This window comes from Papio anubis, chromosome 13, assembly GCF_008728515.1.
Source record: "Papio anubis isolate 15944 chromosome 13, Panubis1.0, whole genome shotgun sequence".
NCBI lineage: Eukaryota > Metazoa > Chordata > Mammalia > Primates > Cercopithecidae > Papio > Papio anubis.
This window is the reverse complement of record NC_044988.1, coordinates 6,241,802-6,254,475: the sequence shown is the minus strand read 5'-3', so window position 1 is coordinate 6,254,475 and position 12,674 is coordinate 6,241,802.

Here is a 12,674-nt window from a genome sequence, read left to right as displayed (position 1 = left end):
GCTTGCTTCCAAATCATAGCTATTATAAACAGTGCTGCAACAAACATAGGAGTGTAGATATCTCTTCGATATACTGATTTCCTTTCTTTTGGGTATATACCTAGTGGGTAAGATTGCTGGATCATACTGTAGCTCAATTTTTAGTTTTCTGAGGAAACTCCAAACTGTTCTCCATGGTGGTTGTACTAATTTACATTCCTCCAACAGTGTACAAGGGTTCCCTTTACTCCATATTCTCACCAGCATTTGTTATTGCCTGTCTTTTGGATATAAGCCATTTAAACTGGGGTGAGATGATATCTCATTGTAGTTTTGATTTGCATTTCGTTGTTTGTTTGTTTTTGTTTGTTAGAGACAAGGTCTCACTCTGTTGCCCAGGTTGGAGTGTAGTGGCACCATCTCGGCTAACTGCAACCTCCGCCTCCCCAGGTTCAAGACATTCTCCTGCCTCAGCCTCTCAAGTAGCTGGGCTTACAGGCACATGCTACCATGCCTGGCTAATTTTTGTATTTTAAGTAGAGACGAGGTTTTGCCATGTTGCTCAGGCTGGTCTTGAATTCCTGACCTCAAGCAATCCACCTGCTTCGGCCTCCCAAAGTGCTGGGATCACAGGTGAGCCACTGCGCCCAGCCTCATTTGCATTTCTCTAATGATCAGCAATGTTGAGCACCTTTTTCATATGCCTGTTTGCCATTTGCATGTCTTTTGAGATATGTCTATTCAGATCTTTTGCCCATCTTTTGATTGGATTATTAGATTTTTTTTTTTTTTCTTATAGGGTTATTTGAGCTCCTTGTGTATTCTGGTTATTCATCCCTTGTCAGGTGGGTTAAATTGTCTTTTGAACTTTTAAAGTTTAAATTAAAATTATTTTTGCCCTGTACACTCTGGCATTAGAGGCCGTGGGCTCCAGGTCTTTGCTGGTGAGCAGGGGACGCACCAGGCACATGCTCTGCATCTGCGCCGACTGTTCGGCATTTGACTCCCAAGCCCTGGCATCCACTTTCCCCGCTTTTCTGCCCTGCGAAGATCTGGGAGGTTCACCTCTATGTTTGGCACCATCCATGCTCCATGCCTTCTAGCTTCCAGGTGAATCCTGTGCACTATCAGCAAAGTAGCTACAGGAGGGAAAAGTTGGATTATTTATTTTTCCTTCTCATTCCTCACCTCTCCAACTATGTCAGGGGTCCCCAAAACCCCCAGGCTTGATGATTTGCTAGGACGATGGACAGGACTCAGTGTATAGTCTTGTTCATGATTATAATTTATTCCAACGAAAAGATACAAAGCAAAATCAGAAAAGGAAAATGTTTGGAGGAAACCCAGGCACAAAATTCCATGTCCTCTCCCGGTAGAGTCACACAAGGTGTGTTTAATTCCCTCAACAAGGAACTGTGGCAACACTTGTAAAATGTTGCAACCCCGGGAAGCTCCATAGGATTTTTACTGGGGGCTGGTCATGTGACACCCTATTTTTCCATATCAAAATTTCAAACTCCCAGGCTGGGCATGGCAGCTCATGCCTGTAATCCCAGCACTTTGGGAGGCAGAGGCAGAGGCAGGCGCGTTGCTTGAGGTCAGGAGTTTGAGACCAGCCTGGCCAACGTGTGAATCCCTGGCTCAATTAAAAATACAAAATCTAGCCAGGTGTGGTGGCACATGCCTGTAATCCCAGCTACTTGGGAGGCTGAGGCACAAGAATTGCTTGAACCCAGGAGGTGGAGGTTGCAGTGAGCTTAGATCATGTCGCTGCACTCTAACCTGGGCAACAGAGAGAGACAATGTCTCCAAAAAAAAATAATCCAAACTCCAAGAAGGAAAGCAAGTGCTCAAGTTAAACCATATTATTTGTACAGTTCAGTCAGTGTAGCCACTCTTATCAGTAAAGGTAATAGGAACCCTCCAGAAATCTTTAAGTTCACAGACTCCAGCGAAGGGCCACCCTCGTAAGCTGGCCTTCCAAAGGACAGCGGCCAGGCCTTCTGTGCTAACACTTTTCTGCACCGAGGTTCTGGCAGCGGCTATTTTCCCGGCAGTCCCAGTTGCCCTCTTCTGCAGTTAGGCGCTGCCAGATTCCAGAAACTTCTCCCTCCTCCTTGTTTCTTCAGGTTCAGATTGGGGTGAATCTCTGAGAGCATTTCTTGTTGGTTGTCTTAACTCAAGCCACCCAGCTCTGCACAGAGTCTCATCATTACTATCTGAAACGGACTTGCGTTTCCAGTGAAGGAGGAGGAAAAGAAACCAGATTTACCCTCCAGACTGAAATCACCCTGGAAAACAGACGAAATACAGGCAGACCTCATTTTATTGTGCTCCACAGATACTGCATTTTGTAAACTGAAGGTCTGTGGCAACCCCATGTCCAGTAAGTATATCAGTGCCATTTCTCCAGCTCCACCTGTTTACTTCATATCTCTGTGTCACAGATTGGTAATTCTTGCAATACTTCAAACCTTTTCATTATTTTTATATCTGTTGTAACATAAAGATCAGTGATCTTTGATATTCTTATTGTAATTGTGGGATAATGTAAGTGTAAGTGGATTTTACTAAGAAGAGAGAATAGGGATCACAAATATATCTTTGAAAAAATTAAAATTTTCCAAATTTGGTATAAATTTTATAGCCACAGATTTTAAAAATCATGAAAGCCCAAGGAAAAGAAACATAAAGAAAAACCATACAGAAGTATGTCATAATTAAAATGCTCAAGACCAGTGACAGACAGAAAATCTTAGAAGCCAGTGGGGAATAAAGACACACAATAGACAAACAGAAGCTAGTGTCTCATGAGACGCTATGAAAGCACGAGGACAGCTTGAAAGTAGTGGAAGAGTAAATCTTTTAATTTATCCAGAATTCTATACTCACTAAAAATATCTTTCAAATATGAAGATGCTTCCAGACACAGAAAATCTGAAAGAATTTATCACAAGCAGGCCTGCATAACAAGAAATATTTAGCATCCAAAATTCAATGTAAAATTCACCATATTAACACACTAAAAAAAGAAATAAAAACATATGATGATCTTAATAGATACAGAAGAGGCATTTGAAAATACCAACTATTCCTGATAAAAACTCACAGAAAACTAAGAATAGAAGTAAATTTCGTCAACCTGTTACAGGGAATCTCTGAAAAACCTGCAGCTTACATATACTTAATAATGAATGATTGATTCTTTTTCCCCAAACATAAGAAACAAGATTAAAATGTTTGCTCCACCAATCCCATTCAACTTTTTACAGGAGAGTTGAACCAGTGTTATAAGGAACAAAAGAAATTTTTTAAAAAGAGGCTGGGTGCAGTGGCTCATGCCTGTAATCCCAGCACTTTGGGAGACTGAGGCAGGCAGACCACGAGGTCAGGAGTTCGAGACCAGCCTGGCCAACATGGTGAAACCTGTCTCTACTAAAAATACAAAAATTAGCTGGGCATGGTGGCACGCATCTGTAATCCCAGCTACTCAGGAGGCTGAGGCAAGAGAATGGCTTGAACGTGGGAGGCGGACGTTGCAGTGAGCTGAGATCATGCCACTGCACTCTAGCCTGGGAGACAGAGCAAGACTCCGTCTCAAAAAAAAAAAAAAAAAGTGAATTACATTTACATGAGCTCATGAGGGTGAGGCCACCATGATGGATATGCTCTTACAAGAAGAGAAAGAGACACTGGACCTTTCTTTCTCTCTCTCCATGTACACACTCCAAGGAAAGACCATGTGAAGATACAACAAGAAGACAGCCTTCTGCAAACTAGGAAGAAGCCCCTCACCAGAACCTGAACATGCTGACGTCCTGATCTTGGAGTTCACAGCCTCCATAACTGTGAGAAATAAATGTCTATTGTCTAAACCACCCAGTCGATGATGCTAATCTTAAATATGTAAGATCAAATTTAACAAAAAAGTGCTAAGACACACTTTTGTTAAATTTAATCTTATGTATTTTATGCTTACCGTAATTTCATTTTCATATTGTTCATTGCCACAATACAGAAATACAATTGATTTTTGTACACAGATCTTGTACCACACAACCTTGCTTAACTCAGTTATTAGTTGTAATAATTTTTTAGTGGGTTTCTTAGAACTTTCTAGATACAAGATCATGTTATCTACAAATACAGAGTTTTACATCTTCCTTCCCAATTGGAATGCCTTTTACTTCTTTCCCTTGCCTAATTGCCCTGACTAGACTCTCCAGAACAGTGTTGAATAGAAGTTGCTAGAGCAGACTTATCTTCATGATCTTAGGAGAAAAGCATTAAGTTTTTCACTGTTAAGTATGACATTGTCAGTGGATTTTCGGTTGATGCATTTTATCAAGTTAAGGAAGTTCATTTCTATTCCTAACTTGTTGAGAGGTTTTTTTTTCTCATGGATGGGTGTTGGATTTTATCAAATGCTTTCTCTGTGTCTATTGAGATAGTCATATGAGTTTTGTTTTTTATTCCACTGAAACAATGTATTACGTTAATTGATTTTCAGATGTTAAGCCAACCTTGCATTATAAATCACACTTAGTGTGATGTATAATTATTTTTATATGTTGCTGGATTTGGTTTGCTACAACTTTGTTGAGGATTTTTGCATTTGTATTCATGAAAGATACTGGTTTATAGTTTTCCTGAGATGTTTGGGCTCACAAAATGAGTTTGGAACTTTTCCCAACTCTTCTATTTTTGGAAGAGTTTGTGGGAAAATCGTATTAATTCTTCACTGAATGCTTGGTAGAGTTGGCAGGGAAGCCATCTGGGCCTGGATTTTCCTTTGTGAATAGATTTTTTATTATTATTAATTCAATCTCCTCCCTTGCTATAGTTCTATTCGGATTGCCATTTCTTTTTTAGTCAGTTTCAGTAGCTTGTGTTTTTCTAACCATTTGTTCACTTTATCTAAGTTATCTAATTTGTTGGCATACAATTGTTCATAGCATTCCTTTATAATCCTTTTTATTTATGTTAGACTGGTAATAATGTCTCCTCTTTTGTTTCAGTAAGTTTTTGCTCCTTTTTTTTCTTGGCCAATCTAGCTAAAGATTTATCAAACCTGTTGATTTTTCCAAAGAACAAGCTCTATTGCTTTTTTATTTATGCTTTCACTAATTTCCTCTCTAATATTTTTTTATTTCCTCTCTTTTTTTGCTTTAGATTTATTTTGCCTTTTGTCCCAGTGTCTTAGGTGGAAGTTTAGGTTATTCATTTGAGATCTTTCTTCTTTCTTAATACAGGCATTTATAGCTATAAATTTCTCTCTAAACACTGCTTTAGGTGCATCTCATAAATTTTTGTGTGTTATGTCTTTATATTCATTCATCTCTTAGTATTTTCCAATTTCCCTTTTGATTTATTGTTTGACCCATTGGCTATTTAGAAGTGTGTTGTTTATGTTATATTTATTTTTGAGTTTCCAATTTTTTTTCTGTTATTTATTTCAAATTGCATTTTACTGCAGTCAGAAACCATACTTTGTATTCTTTATATATTTTCAAATGTATTGAGGTTTGTTTTACAGGTTAGTATATGGTCTATCATGGAGAATATTCAATGTGCCCCTGAGAAGAATACATATTCCGTGTTGTTGGGTGGAGTTCTATAGGTGTCTGTTAGTTCTAGTTGGTTTATAGTGTCATTCAAGTCTTCTGTTTCCTTGTTGATCATCTGTCTAGTCATTCTTTTCAGTATTGAAAGTAGGGCACTTAAGTCTTCCGCTGCTTTTCTTGATTTGTCTATTTCTTTTTTCATTTCTGCCAGTTTTGCTTCATGTATTTTAGTGCTCTGTTGTTAGGTGCTTATGTTTGCATAATTGTTATAACTTATTGATGTGTTGACCCCTTTATCTTTATATCCCTTTTTATCTCTAGTATCTTCATTTGTTACAAAGTCTACTTTGATATAACTATAAGATACTTTAGCTTTCTTGGGGTTTCTGTTTGCATAATGTATCTTTTTTATCTTTTACTTTCAATGTATTTGTATATTTGAATCTAAAATGTGTCTCCTTTAGAAATTCTGCCATTGCACTCCAGCCTGGGCAACAGAGGGAGAGTCCATCTCCAATAAATAAATGAATAAATAAAAAAAATGTGTCTCCTTTAGGTAGCATATACTTGGATAATTTTTAGAACCAGTCAGACAATCTCCCCCTTTGATGTGGATTGTGTGTTTAGTCATATTTAAACTTATTATTGATATAGTTGAATTTATGTCTGCCATTTTATTTTTTCCTTTTTATATGTCATGTTATTTTTATTCAATTTCTTGTTTATCACTTTATTTGAATTAGGTGAATATATTTTAATGCTGCATCTTTACTTAATGCTTTTTTCATTATATTTTGAGAGACGTTTTGGTGATTGCTCTAGGGATTGCAATATACATCTCAAAATATAAGAATCAGCTTTAGATTGATACCAGCTTATTTCCAGTAATACAGAGAAATGTTAGTCTATTTTTGTGGTACTATGGTTATGCATATTATTTATCTTAATGTTATAAGCCCAACAATAAGTTATTATAATTAGTGCTTTAACAGTTGTTTGTTTGTTTGCAGTTTTAAGATTTAATAGAGTGAAAACAGAGCTCCCATACAAAGGGAGGGGACCCAAAGAGGGTAGCCGTTGCTGGCTTGAATGCCTGGGTTTATATCCAGATCATTGTCCCTCCCACTGTGCTCTCAGGCGATAGATGATTGGCTATTTCTTTACCCCCTGTTTTTGCCTAACTAGCATTTTAGTGAGCTCTCTTTACTATCTGATTGGTCGGATGTGAGCTAAGTTGCAAGCCCCGTGTTTAAAGGTGGAATTGGTCACCTTCCCAGCTAGGCTTAGGGATTTTTAGTCAGCCTAGGAAATCCAGCTAGTCCTGTCTCTCAGTAGCCCCCCTCAACAGGAAAACCCAAGTTCTGTTGGGGAGGTTGGCCGACGACTGCTCTAACTGCTTCCTGCTGAATTGGGGTGTAGTACGGGTTGTGCAGTTGGGATTTCCTCAGGAGGGGTGACTTCGATGTCATTAACCTCAGCGCATGGGCTAGCAGACCCGGTCCAGGGGTCCACGGCAGATCTTAGTCATGGACTGCACCTGACGCTCCATTTGAAGAATGATTTGTAGTTTTACAGCTTTGATTCTGGAAGAGACAAACTTAACACGAATGTTAAACTTACAGGGATTGAAACGTAAGGCCTGCAGTGCAGGGGATTATTTCTTTGGCACACTTCACAGGCCCTGACTATCTGCTTGATAGTTTTGAAAAGGCCTGGTCCAGTAAATAATAATTTGGCCATCTGAGATCTTAGGCTCTCAATGCCTAAGTGGAAGGTTTGGTGAAGGGTTTTAAGCAATTTACATTGGTTAACTGCAGGCAAAAGTATTTTTTCCTTCTTTGGTGGCTAGCCATCCTCAGGGGAGGAAAGTATGTCCTTGTAAGGTTCCCTATTCTATTTCTCCTGCTGAGTACTGGGGCCTGGTTTCCTGGAGAGGATTCCCCATACTAGGGGTCCTTCTATAAGCATTTCTAATGCAGGGTCCTGCCTTGCAGATCTTTTGGCTTCAATATCCACTTGGTGGTTCTCTTTTATTTTTCTTTTTTTTCCTTTTTCATGACCCCAGCTGTGTAAGACTGTCACCTTTTTAGGTTTCTGTACGACCAATAATAATCTCCTGATGGCTTCCTGATGTTTGATAGGTGTTCCCTCAGAAGTTAGGGATTCCCTTTCTCTCCATATTGCTGCGTGGGCATGGAGGACTAGGTAAGCATACTTAGAGTCTGTATATATATTTACCCTTTTTCCTTCTCCTAATTCTAGTGCCTGAGTGAGGGCTATTAGTTCTGCCAGCTGAGTACTAGTTCCTGGAGTGAGGGGATTACTTTCAAGTATTCCATTATCACTGATCACTGCATACTCCACTTTTCAAAGTCTTTTTTCTACAAAGGAACTTCCATCAGTGTACAAGTTGAGGTCGGGATCAGTCAGGGGAACCTCTAGAAGGTCCCCTTGAGCGGTGTAGGCTTGAGCAATTACTTGTTGACAGTTATGTTCTATCTTTTCTTCATTGTCTGGAAGAAACGTGGTTGGGTTAAGAGTTGAACAAGTGCGCAGTCACAGCTCTGACCCGTCAAGTAATAGAGCCTGATATTTAAGCTTATCTGACAGCCACAAGTCTCCTTTAGCAGTGAGTATGCCATTCACATCATGAGATGTCCACACAGTAAGATCTCTTCCCCGTATCATTTTAACTGCTTCAGATACTAAGACTGCTACTGCTGCCACTACCTGTAAACAATGAGGCCAACCCTTTGCCACTACATCAATTTCCTTACTCAGGTATGCCATGGGTTGCAAGCTCATCCCTTGGACCTGTGTAAGGACTCCCAGAGCGGTTCCTGTTTTTTCTGTGACATATAAAGAAAAGTTTTGTCCCATTGGCAAGTTTAACACTGGGGCTTGGGTAGGGCCTTCTTTAGGGCCTGGAAAGCCGCTTCTGCTTCAGGTGTCCATTTTACTAAATGAGTATTGGCTTTCTGAGTTTCCTTAATTAGTGTATGTAATGGTCTGGCTATTTCATCTTACCTGGGAATCCATATTTGGCAGAAACCTGTTATGCCAAGGAATCCTCTTAGTTGCTTTAGGGTTTTGGGATGAGGATAAGCCAGTATAGGCTGGATACGTTCCTCACTGAGGGCCTTGGTGCCTTTGGATAACTTTGGCCCTAAGTATTTAACCTGCTGTGAGCAGAGCTGAGCCTTTGGTTTAGAAACCTTGTAGCCACAGGTAGCAAGGAAATTTAAGAGCGTTTGGGTGGCTTGATGCCACAAGATTTCTGAATGGGCGGCTAAAAGTAAATCATCCATGTACCGAAGGACAAGAGTGTCCAGGTATGAAAATTGGCTCAAGTCTTGGGCTAATGCCTGGACAAATAGATGGGGGCTATCCCTGAACCCTTGGGGTAAAACAGTCCAGGTGAGTTGAGACATTGAGTTTGAAGGATCTTTAAAGGCAAACAGGAATTGAGAGTAAGGCTGTACAGGGATGCAGAAAAAGGCATCCTTAAGGTCCAGGACTGTAAACCACTCTGCTTCCCCTGGTATTTGGGAAAGCAGAATATAAGGGTTAGGTACAGCTGGGTATAGAGGAACAACAGCCTCACTGATAATCCTGAGATCTTGCACTAATCTCCACTGTCCATTGAGTTTCCGTACTCCTAAAATTGGAGTATTGCAGGGGCTACTGCATGGTTTTACTAGGCCTTGGGCTTTTAGGTCCTTAACAATCTTTTGGAATCCTTGTTGGGCCTCGGGTCTAAGCGGGTACAACCTTTGGTAGGGAAAGGAGGTGGAATCCTTTAGTTTAACTTGAACAGGACAGGCATTCTTTGCTTGTCCATATTGTCCTTCTGTTGCCCAGACTTCAGGATTAATTCCTTCCTCAAGCAGGAGACAAAAAACGAGTGTTCCTTCTCCTATGTTCAGGTGTATAATGGCCCCTGCTTTTGCTAGAATGTCTCTCCCTAACAAGGGAGTGGGGCTTTCAGGCATAATTAGAAAAGCATGTGGAAAGAGTAAAGTTCCCCAGTCACAACTTAGTGGCTGGGAGAAGTATCTAGTGACTGGCTGTCCTAGGACCCCTCGGATAATGACAGATCTGGAGGGCAGTTGTCCGGGACAGCAGAGTAAGACTGAGAAGGCCGTACCAGTGTCCAGGAGAGAGTTAACCTCCTGGCCCTCAATGGTCAAGCATACCTGGGGCTCTGTGAGGGTGATGGCATGGGCTGATGCTTGCCCCGGGCACCCTCAGTCCTGCTGCTGGATGGTCTGGTTAGTGGCTTCTGACTCAAAGGACCTTCATCTCCTGGGGCAGTGGGCCCTCCAGTGATTCCCTTGATATAAGGGGCATGGACGAGGGGGCGGCTTACTTTTAGTTGGACAATCTTTTCTAAAGTGTCCTTGTAGAACGCACTGGAAGCAAACCCTATTAGGCATGCGATTTGCCCAGCTTTTCCTTTTTCAGAGCCTCCAAAGTCCACTTGCCTGAGGGCCATGACTAAAGCGGTGGCCTTTTTTTTTTTATTCTGTTTGTCCCGTTCCACCTGCTCCTCCTGATCTCTATTATAAAAACCCGAGGTTGCCAAGTTCAGTAGGGTTTCTAAGTTTTGCTCCAGGCTTAAGGTGGACTTTTGAAGTTTTTTTTTAACGTCTGCAGCTGACTGAGTGATAAACTTATCCTTTAGGATTAGTTGGCCTTCAGTAGAGTCAGGTGACAGGGAGGTACGCTTCCTCAATGCCTCCCTTTGTCTCTCCAGAAAGGCAGTAGGATTTTCTTCCTTTCCCTGTGTTACAGTGGACATCACTGAATAATTCACAGGCTTCTTCCTAGTTTTCCTTTGTCCTTCTAGCACACAAGTTAGCAAATGTCTGCGGCACCAATCTCCATGTTCTGATTCTGCGTCCCAATGAGGGTCTACACTGGGAACTGCCTGCTGGCCTGGGGGAATCGTTCTCTTTCCTCTGTTGTCATCCTGTCATTGACCTGACAGAGATACCAGAGATCGCCATACTCTCGGGCTGCAGTTATGGCGGCACTTCTCTCATTTGGGGTTAGTGTCTGATCTAGCACTAACATTATATCTCTCCATGTCAGATCAAAGGATTGTCTTAACCCTTGTAAAACATCAGTATAGCCATCAGGGTTATCTGAGAATTTACCTAAGTCTATTTTAATTTGCTTTAAGTCTGAGAGAGAAAAAGGTACACGCACTCTGGCTGAGGCAAATTCTCCTCCTCTCACTGCTTGGAGGTGGCGTAATCAGGGAATATTGGCACTCGTTGGTTCACTGTTTACCCCTTTGTCTATCTCCTTTTGGACGTTTGGGTTAAAGGGGGGTCCTTATTAGTTGGGGAAGGAGTCGGGGGACACTGGGATAAGGAGGTAGACTCTGAGGGCTTCCTGTAGGGCATAAACCACACTTTTTACATAATTGCTAGTTGTCTCTTAATGAAAAGAAAGTTCGCACATATGGCACTTCACTCCATTTGCCCTCCTTTCTACAGAAGAGGTCTAGCTGTAAGATGGTGTTATAATTTATACTTCCCTCAGGAGGCCAGGTTTCTCCCCCTTGAAGCGGATATCGTGGCCAGGCAGTACTGCAGAAGAATATAGTTCTTTCTTAGCGTCTGAGGGTCAAATTGGTCCCAATTCTCCAGAATGCAACTTAGGGGCGTTTTTGCCTTGTGGAGGGGGCACATTTCCCATCTGAAAAAAGAACATAGGGATGCCAGCACCCCTGGTCATTTTCCGATGAGCATTAGTCCTAGAGCGTCCTCTATAGTTCTAATGCTTATTCCTTTCCAGGGTGCATCACCACCCACGGACCTCCGCTTATCGGATTAGTTACACTCACTGATGTAGCAGTCCTGTACCCCTTTTCCCGCCTTTCTTGACCACAAAGAAAGGGGTCCGGGCTGCTGCATTCTAGTGGTCCTTTACCAACATGCCCAATATTGCCTTTGTGCTCAGAAGTCAGTTCCTTTCCAGGGTGCGTAACCACCCATGGAACTCTGCTTATCAGATTAGTTATGCTCTCCAATGCAGCAGTCCTGCACCCCTTTTCCCACCTTTCTTGACCACAAAGAAAGTGGGCGGGGCTGCTGGATTCCAGCGGTCCTTTACCAGTGTGCCCAACATTGCCTTTGTGCTCAGGGGTGAGTCCTAGAGCTGGGCTGGGTTCCCGAGTATTTCATAACAACCCAGCTGCCCCATCAAGATGCATTCCCGTAAACAACAGTTCTTAGGCAAATTTGTTTCAGAGAGGGTGTAGCTAAGCTTTTGGGTCAGGGTTGAGGTAGTCTTTTGATTCTGTAAGTACTTGAAGGCTTGGCTGAGTGCAAACAGCTCCCGCGTTTGAGCAGACCAATTATTAGGCAATTTTTCTAACTCTGCTTCCACAGGAGTCTCCCTATCAATTACTGAACACCCATTGTGGTTTTTTCCTCAATCACCTGGGAGGAACCGTCTATCCTCCTGTCCTGAAGGGAGTTCCTCCTAAGTCTGGTCGGACCTTTGTATGGTAATTAAGATTTAAATCCCCTGTTAGGAAATCTGCTGGGTTAAGGGAATTGTCAGTGGTTGGAGTTACATTACCCTTTTCTAACAGAATAGCCCCATACTTTAAGATTTTTGAGTTAGTAAGCTACCTTTTTGCTTTTTTGACTTAGAATAATTCTGAGGTATGCTCAGAATTATAATTCTGAGGTATGCTCACAATGAGGTTTCCTCTAAAAGTTACTTCTCCACTTTTAGCAAAGCAGTTGCCGCTACCGACTGAATACATTTGGCCCATCCGCGGGTTACTGGATTAAGGATTTTTGATAGGAAAGCTACAGGTTGTCAGTGGTCTCGGTGTTCTCAGGCTACCACCTTGTTTACACTGACAACAGCGTAGTATTGGAGTGTTACAGGGTCAGGGAGAAGACCTTCAATTATCAATTATAGGTTTTAAATTTACCCTGACTTTTAAAGGAATAGGGCACACTGTTTTTTCTTTACTACTTCTTTCTCTCTTTGACTCCCTCTTTGTCTCTCTCTCTCTCTCTCTCTCTCTCTGTCTCTCTGTCTCTCTCTCCCCCTCTCCCCGTCTCTCTCTCTTAGCCATTACAAACTTGGGGCCCTGGCAAGGGT